Source organism: Malurus melanocephalus, unplaced genomic scaffold (genome assembly GCF_030028575.1).
Source record: "Malurus melanocephalus ecotype Western Australia unplaced genomic scaffold, MMel_1.1 scaffold_740, whole genome shotgun sequence".
In the NCBI taxonomy this organism is placed as follows: domain Eukaryota; kingdom Metazoa; phylum Chordata; class Aves; order Passeriformes; family Maluridae; genus Malurus; species Malurus melanocephalus.
Window position 1 is genome coordinate 2,094 of NW_026623972.1, and position 9,068 is coordinate 11,161.

Consider the following 9,068-nt stretch of genomic DNA (forward strand, 5'->3'; position numbering starts at 1 on the left):
TTTAGCAATTCCTGCAAAAGATGTAAGATTATTCTTTGTTTAATGTACATTTTATACAAACTTGATTAGAAGGAAAATCAAAGCTTATGGTGCTGTAGCAATGGATGGAAACATTCCAGAATCTCAATTTGTCTGTTGTCAGAAGCAGCAAACAACCTAGTTTCTCCTTTCAGTGCCATCAAATAATCCAGCATTCAAATTAATCTTAGACCTCAGGAAAATCAATAATACAATTATACATGAAAAAGCATGGCTTTTGTTCAAATGAGYTTGCTCATTTCTAGTGCATTCTGATTCAGCAAAACTTTAATATGCAATTTATCTGCCCAGGAAGGTTGCTCGCAGCAATGCATTGATGGCAAAGGTGTAGCAACTGTGTCCTCAGAGATGGACCAATGTTCTTGCTTGGTTTTTCCTTTATGATGTAGATAACAAAGAACTACAGAAGGATCATGTAATTAATAAAGAACCGAAGCATCTAAGAAGAAAGAAGCATCTAAGTTCAGGTCTGCAGGTCCAAGATGAGCAACTGACAGCTGAGCTCTGCAGAGAGTAACAGCAAATTCTTGTTCCATCAGACTGAAGCTGGAACTATGGAATTTTACCTATAAAAACTCAAGTGTAGATCAGCTTGATGAGGTAAAGGGTCAGAAAACAGATCACTCAAACTGGCGCCAGCATTTTATTATAGCCACTGTGACAACATAACTAGTATTTAGTAGATGAAAGCTTTTAATTATACTATCTTTACTCCTGCTGGCTATTATAGCACCTTGTCTCATTTGGGGTTTTGTGCCTTTCTTGTGGCAAACTGAAGTCCATTCTCATTTASTGAAGGTTTTAGCAATAGTTCTGTACAGTGTGAAGATCAGTCCAGGAGTAATGAGGGCTTTTGCATAAATAAGTGGTTGTCAGAATTGATGTTTGTTTGAGCTGCTTCAGGACAAAAATAACTTGTCCAGTGTTGCTTGTRAGGTGAGTTAGCAAACGGGGAGCAAAACCTGTAGCTAATATCTAAATATCTGGATCAGTCTTTCTTTTCTCATTTTGTCTCTCATTTATTTTTCCTTCAGCAAAATTCAAAGTAAACCTTCTCAGCCCTATTAAGAAATCCAATTAGTGCTACAACTTGCAGGGCACTATTATCATGTTGACATTTAATCATGCTACTGTGAGAGCATTTTTCTGAGCCCTGAGTGTTACAAAATAATTAACTTGAACATGCTGAGGCAGAAAACTTTTCTTATTAAGGAAAAACTCTTCAAAGTATTGTGTATTTACTAGTTGTTTATGTGATGTGGTAAGAAAAAAAGGTAAGTGAGCTCTCCAGACTGGATAGGTGAGCTTAATGTTGACTTATTTGTAGCAATCCTCCATGAGTGGAACAGTTTGTCTTGTATAAGAAAATGCAAGTTGGCTAATAAAATTAGCTGAAGGTCTCCAAAATCTAGCTTCTTGCTAAAAGGACTGACCTCAGCTTTCAGTGATCTCTGAAGGTTTGTATAATTGCTTCTTATGAATGTGTCTTAGTTATGAAATATTTTCTTTTTTAATGAAACCATCATTTGTCTAGTAAATACCACTTTTTCTTGGTTTTTAATTAGGGAACAAGACTAATGCTGTKCATTGCTGAGCATTCAGAGGGTACCAAGTGAATAATAAAGGAATGTACAGACTGTCAAATTTTGTGAGCATTCCTTCATTAGCCCCTTCTCCAGACCCCRTTCCTACTCTTGGGTTTTGCCCATTCCGTAGTTGTCATGGCTACAAGGTYTAGTAACACTGCTGGGATGGAATAAGCAAAATTTCCATCTAAAGTAAATAGGAGKTTTTGGAATAGACAGGAGTAAAATAGGAGTTGGGAGGAATAGACTGGATTGGGGATGTGGAGGGACACGGGGAAAGGTCTGAAAAAGCCCTTTCTTCGAGAGTGAACCTGCCTGTTTTGCAGAGCACAGCAAAGCCYGAGGAATGGASCTGCCTCTGCTGGAGCTGTGACTGAGTGTCCTGCCCGTTCTGCTGATCCTGGTGAGGGAGGAACTGCCTTGCACACTGGAGATTCTCACTTCTGAACATTTCAAATATATATTTTGTCCCTCAATAAATCCTTTTGTAAGACAGTAATAGTTATTCCCTTTTCAAGGGGTGGAGAATAGCATTAATATATTCAGTCACCAGAAACCTGAAACAAATTCCATTTGATTGAGAAAATCTTGGTGCTTTGGCAAAATTTGTTGCTGTGAAGTACTAATTTTCTTTGACTTTTTTTTTCATTATTTCTGCTGCCTTTTCAGTGAAGGGGTCTCTTCCCAGCTCCAAAACCCTGCTCTAGGCTTTTGTTGTAAATAATGAGAAGTTGGTGGAGGGCTTTTTTGGAGACCTGAAAGAGCACCATGCCATTTTTTGGGAAACTGTTGTCATTACATGATTATATATACTGTGTCTCTTTTCTGCTATTTTTTAAGGTTGGATTCATTTACTGAATTACTGTAGTGACACAATCTGGTCTTAGGCCAAGGCCTTTTTATTTAATATTATTGCAAGTACTTATACCAAAGTATATAAACTCAGTATAGAAAAGTAAACAAGTTCTTTGAAGTTGTGAGTTCTGAGTGTGTTTGAGAGATTTACATAGTTTTTGTTTTTAAATAAAACAAGGAAAATTATAATAAATATATGGACTATTTGACTATCTGGACTAAGATAAATATATGGACTATTTGACAAATATAAGCTATGTGACTCTAAATTCTTTCGAATGGTTTATGTACACTTCCCATACCACTGCATCAAACTGTCTTATGAAGTAGAGTGAAGAACCAYTTGATTTCAAAAAATCTCCATGATCTTTCCAGAGTGTTTATGAGCCTAAACAAGTTTTACTGTGCAAGGTAACTCACTAGGTTTTGAAGTGAGTAGAAGGTTGCTTGTTGGCTCCAACCCATTTTAGATCAAACACCAGAACATGTTTGTTTTGGGTTGTGGAGTTTCTGTTGGAAATAGCCCAAGCCTAACTCTAAACTACCCTGCTGTAGTTAATCTTACTCTGAACAGAGCTTTCAATCATCTTTCTAATATCAATTATTCTGTGATATTGTGTAAGAAAAAAACCATGTTAACCTCTCAATCTTACACTAGAAGAATGAGGAGATGAATTTTTAAAATTAAGTATCTAAAAAAAGAAAGAGAACTTGAGGTGGATGTTGTATTTTTCTTGGAATAAATCAGGCTTTCCTGATACAGTCTGATGAAATAAGAAGTATAAGGATGACTTCGTGATTGTTCTAGCAGGGTGTAAAGGAAATTTACAAACTTCTGTTATTCTGTGTGCTGCCTATAATGGGAATGAGATTTGCCCTCTCWGCATGTGATTGGTTTCCATCGGACACATAGTAGAGATAGACATCCTGGTTTTGACTGTCCTCRTTCAAGATAGATTAAATGTTGGCTCTCTCATTATCAGATAATAACTTGGATTTACCATCTGTGAAATAAGACAGTCTTACTTCAGTTGTCACTGGCTGAAGGAGCTCTTCTCTGTCTGCTTTCACAGCTGGATGTAATGCATGTTCTTGCTGATAATATCAGCRAAGAGATCAAGCACGAAAATATCTTGGCCCAGACTTTGCTAGGTAGTGAGGTTCTTTGCAAAGACTTGCCATGCCATCTTCAACAACATGGAAAATTTATGTTTAGTGCTGTAAAACTTGTAAAGTCACAAATAAGCTAAACTGTAGGTGTGGCTTATGATCCCTTCAGAGTTAACTGCCCAAGATCTGAAAAGCTGAAAATGTATTGTATCTACATAACAATACCTGTCTCCCTTGAAGGAAAAGCTGTATGTTGCAGCTCGTATCCAAAATGAAAGAATTGTTTGTGATCCAGTGGTAGCTTGATGACTATCTGGARAAGGACAGACCATTAGTCTTGCAATAGTGAGTTGTCAGATTTTTTTCTTTTAGGACAGTGGAAGACTTGTGTTGTTCAGTGGCCCCTTGGAGCCCTGGATTTTGCTGTGATTTCCTTCTCAGTGTTGTGTTACAAGAACTTATGTACACAGMAGGTATATCCAAATGCCCTGGAAAATGTAATTCTTCATTATTTCATTCCATAGCCAACACTTTATTAGAATTTAAATTGTTAATGTAATCCAGAATTTCAAGTGCATATGGAACTTTCTAATGTGTATCCAGTCAACTTGAAATAGTCTTCAAAATACCCTGCTTTCTTGCATGGATTTGCAGAAACAGTCTTGTTTTCATCTGTGGTAAGYCCACATACCCTCATTTATACCCTGTCTTGGGCTGAGTCTTCTCATTGTGATTTTTGTTGTTGTCTTTTCCCCCTGCCCTAAAAGGATAGGAGTAGGTCTTTTATTTTCCTCATCTGGGCTTTGAAACAGTATTGTTTATCCCTTTGTCATTRGTATTTAGTTGCAATTCCAGCTTTGGGTGACCTTGGTGCCTCCTCTTTCGTACCCCATTTTCCATTTTGTTCTGCAYGAGGGAGGTGTGGTGTGTTGCTTCAGCAGTGGTGGCAGCCCTGGGCTCCCCTTCAGTGGGGCACTTGCTTTGTATTGACCCTGTCTCCCACGGCTGCTGTGAGTCTGGCACTGATTTCCAGGCAGCTCCTCTGGGGAGCACCAGTAGMAAGTAGGTGCCACATCTTCTGAAGYTGCATGGGAACTGTCTTGCACTCTGGGGCGTGGGTGGCCAGTGCTGTACAGAGCTTTGCTAGCAAGATACACGTGCGCAGGTAGTGCCAGTGTCAGTAGGAGAGCATGTACCTGCTATCACTCCAGCAGGAAGGAGTCATAAGATTTTATCTTCACCTTCAATAGGATGAACCTTTGGACTGTGAAATATGTACCTGGTCTTTAGCACAGGTCACTAATTGTAAGCAATATGAGGCATTTGTCTTGTTCKTGCTGATGGGCTAAACTCATTCTTGGGATGCAGTGAGCAGCCCAGCTGWTCAGGACACATTTACTTTTGTTTTCCTCTCAGTACATTGTTAGTGAGACTGCTTTCCATGTGAAATCTTATCTAGCAGGAAGACAGATGTAATGTATTTTCTGCTATTTGTAATGCTGGCAGTGTCCTAATAACCTGCAAAAGTGAGATAGAAATTGAAAAACCGGGAGCTRGATGAAGTTAGAACATCATGTGAATCAGTGAAGGACTGTTGCTGTTCTGARATGTTGTTTCCGTTATGGTGATACAGAGGCTGCCAAATGCAAATCAACCACTGAGGACAGAATTTCACAGTCAGGTACTTGGAAATAATCTTTTTGAGGCACGTGTGGTGCCCAGGCTCCGCTGAGTTCAGGTATCCTCCAGACACCTTGGCTCTGTAGAGGCCTCCACATCCAATCCTTACCTCTGCCTTGTCAGCCTTGGGGAAAGTGAAGGGTAAGTCTTGACACACAGAGATCACGAACCTTTTCTAGATTGGGCTTCTGTAGGCAGAGGCTCTCATATGATATCATTGCAGTAGGTCTCTCACTTCTGAGCCTTCTGGCTTCAGTTGGAAACTCCCAGCATTTATTCCCTGGGCACAGAGCATGAAAGACTCTGAGCATGAAAGAAGCAATTCAATTCTCAAAGAAGCTGACATGCATTCTCTGCCAGAGGTAGMGGCAAAAGGGTGTTAATGTGCTGTTGAAAATACCCTGCACAGGAGTCAGGTCTCAGCCATTCAGCCTTCCTCCCCAAATGTGTACAGCTCGAGCCTTTTTAATGGGAAAAAAAGCCTAAATTCAAATATTTTTCCTTGTCTGCCTGGATTTATTCCCTCTCGCATGAAGGCATGCAAAAAAAGTCTGCAAATCTGCACTGCCTGAAGACGRTAAATTCTATGGCAAACCTCCAATAATTACCTGAATGGCAGATATTTAATAGCTTTATAATGTAKCTGAGTGAAGGTTATTAAATCTGCTGTACTGAGCTTTTTATCTACGGCTATTTTATTCTCTGTCTACATAGAACTTTTAAAAACTCTCTGTGCAGAAGAAATATTACTTTCCAAATACATGTTAATTAATTGTCCATTTGTATTGATGCGAGACATAATTCATRAAAAATTCTTATAAAATACCTGCTCTTGAATGATATTCTTGGCAGACCACCAAATGCAAATGCCTCCTTATTGTTATAGATTGCCTTTCTCTGTGTCACTGTGAAATTGTTACATTCTCCTGAGCAGTGAGAAATTATATTTTTCAAGTTACTCATGCAAAGCTCATCACTTCAGAAACATTCAGCACCCTTGGCTATTTGTAACTTGTCTTCATGTGCCCTTGATTGCAACTCAAAGTCTARGATGAATTTTCTGGTTTTTGAGTTGCTGAAGTAGTATATTGTTGCCTGAGAATTTAGCAKAGGATCTACAGGGTGAAAGATTCTCTTCTTGTAACAAACCAAATTTTTCTTTTTTCTAGCATGATAYAGGAAAACATGAGAGAAATGATTTGTGGTAAGACCTGGAAGGAGAACACTGCAGACATTGCTGTTATTGCAGATRGTGATTAAAAATGACCCTAGAAAAGTGATCTAGCATAATTCTGAGAAGCCAGATGTACACAATTTTTTTTGTCTTATGCATTTCTGAATAAATCCTGAGGTCATAATGTCCAGGTACTTTCTGCATGGCTTTCTATTATGGTACCAGCAAAAAGTGTTGTTGGAAAGAAACTTAAAATACTTTTTTCTATCAATGAAAGAGTGTTTTTGCCTGCTGTTAGATAAGGGATCACCTTGACATGAGGTGGGCTTTAAAATTCCTGTGTATTAAGCAGTATTTAGTGTAGTTTAAAATAAAGGGCTTATAGTTATGCATATAACTTTACAGCATACTTCTACAGGAGTTCTACTTTAAATTCAGTGCTGAAAACCACTGGACTGTGGAATTGATTTCACTTACAGTCCAGACTTCTGAAAGGACCCTGGCTTGGGAGAATAGGTCTGACAGATTTTATGGAAATTGCTTAATCTGTTTAAATCTACTTTTTTTTTTTGTTTAGGGTATCCAAAAAGACATACTGGTTCAGGAATGAAGGCAGGAGAATTCTCTTCTGCCACAAAGAAGACTTACACTTTTCCAAACGTGTTATTGAATTCTGCATTGAACGGATGTAATCCATGTCACAGCAGAATTAACTGTTGTATCTCAAGTAGTGTGGATAGTTTGGGTGAGAGGAAATGCTGGGTCGATATAAACAAAGTGACTGGTTTTTCAATCTTTTTGTATCAGTGCTGAGATTACCCAACTGAATTATCTTTAYAAGTAACTTCGAATTTCTCCTGATGTGTGTTCTTTCTCTTTCTCAAGCATGCTTATTTAATAAAAAGCAGGCACCAGAAAGCTTGTTAAACATATCTACAATAACATTTGTGAGCTTTTTTGCCAAATTTCCTCCAATTCCAGAGTTAACTCCAGAAAATACTTTTGAAGAGAAAATAGCATTTGTGAATTGTGTGTAATTTTTTGCTCAAAGAGCAGCTTTCCAATGAAGTTAAATCTGTTATTGTTCAGAGAAGAACTTGTGGGTTTTGTGTTTGCTGAAAAAACCAAAACACTCTGACATGAGCTACAGATATAATTCTGCATTCCCCTTCAGTGTTTGTTTCCCTTTCAATGGTTTTATAGCCTTAGTGCTTTTAGTTTTGCCTTTTTGGTTTTGGTTTGKTTTTTCCCCACCATGATTGTATTGTTTATTCTTTCTGTGAAGACACAGAATCACAGAATATGCTGAGTTGGAGGAAACCCACAAAGATCATCAAGTCCAACTCCTGGTCCTGCACAGAACCATCCCCAAGTCAYATCATATGCCTGAGAGTATTGTCCAAACATATCTTGAACTCTGTCAGGTTTGGTGCTGTAACCACTGCCATGGAGAGCCTGTTCCAGTGCCCAGACACCTTATGGGTGAAAATCCCTCTCCTAATATCCAACCTAAACCACCCCTGACACAACTTTAGGCCATTTCCTTGCATCCTGCCACTGGGTACCACAGAGAGACCAGTGCCTGACCCTCCACTTCCCCTCACAAGGAATTTGTTAGTGTGATGAGTCTCCCCTCCTCTCTCCTCCAGATGAACGTGCCCTCAGTGCTCCTCACACAGCTTCCCTCGAGGCCCTTCTCCATCCTTGCTGCCCTCCTTCGAACATTCCCCAAGAGCTTAATACGTTTTTTATATTGTAGTGACCAAACCTGCACACAGTACTTGAGGCCATCCCAGTGCAGAGCAGAGTGGGACAATCCCCTCCCAGGCTTGGCCAGCAATGCTGGGTCTGGTGCCTCCCAGGACAGGGATGTCCTGGTTCCCTGACCCTGCTGACTCATGTTCAACTTCCCATCAACAGGACTCCCTGCAYCTTTTCCACAGCACTGCTTTCCAGCCATCTCATTCCCCAGTCAGTCTGTAGATCAAGGGTTGCCCCACCCCAGGTGCAGAATCCAGCACTTTCCCTCGTTAAACTTTACATGGTTGGTGATGGCCCAGCCCTCTGATTTGTCGAGGTCTCTCTGCAGGGCCTCCTGTCTTTAAGGGAGTCAACAGCTCCTCCAAGTTTTGTATCATCTGTGAATTTGCTCAGTGTCCCTTCCTGCATCCAAACCACTTATGAAAATGCTGAAGAACACAGGGCTGAGGATGGAGGCCTGCGGAACCCCATTAGTGACAGGTCTGATGTCACCCCAGTCACTGCCATCCTTTGTGCCCAACCCACGAGCCAACGGCTTACCCATCCCATGATGTCTTTTTATCCAGAAGGAAACTGAGAGACAGTATTGAAAGCTTTATTGAAATCCAAAAAGATTCCATCAAGTGGCTTCCCTTGATCCTACCTTGTCATGAAAGGAAATCAAGTTTGACAAGCAGGACTTTCCCCTCATGAAGCTGTGCCAGCTGTGACCASTGATCACATTTTTCAACACCTCTCAGAAGAATCTTTTCCATAGCTTTACAGGGCACTGCAGTGAGACTGACAGGTGCTTTGGGTTAAGGTTTCTTCTTTTGTTTCCTTTCTTGGGTAATTTTTCTTTCCCATTTTGTTGCTGAGATACA

The 9,068-nt window shown here is 39.9% G+C and overlaps 1 protein-coding gene across 1 annotated transcript in view; it reads left to right on the forward strand.

The window, feature by feature from the left end:
- The first annotated feature begins 1,972 nt into the window (after positions 1-1,972).
- LOC130584631 (Kv channel-interacting protein 1) overlaps positions 1,973-9,068 on the forward strand; it is a 72,667-nt gene continuing 65,571 nt past the window's right edge. Inside the window, exon 1 of the mRNA XM_057384731.1 lies at positions 1,973-2,028. The gene's annotated coding sequence lies outside the window, so the exon portion shown is untranslated. The remainder of the gene's footprint in view (positions 2,029-9,068) is intronic.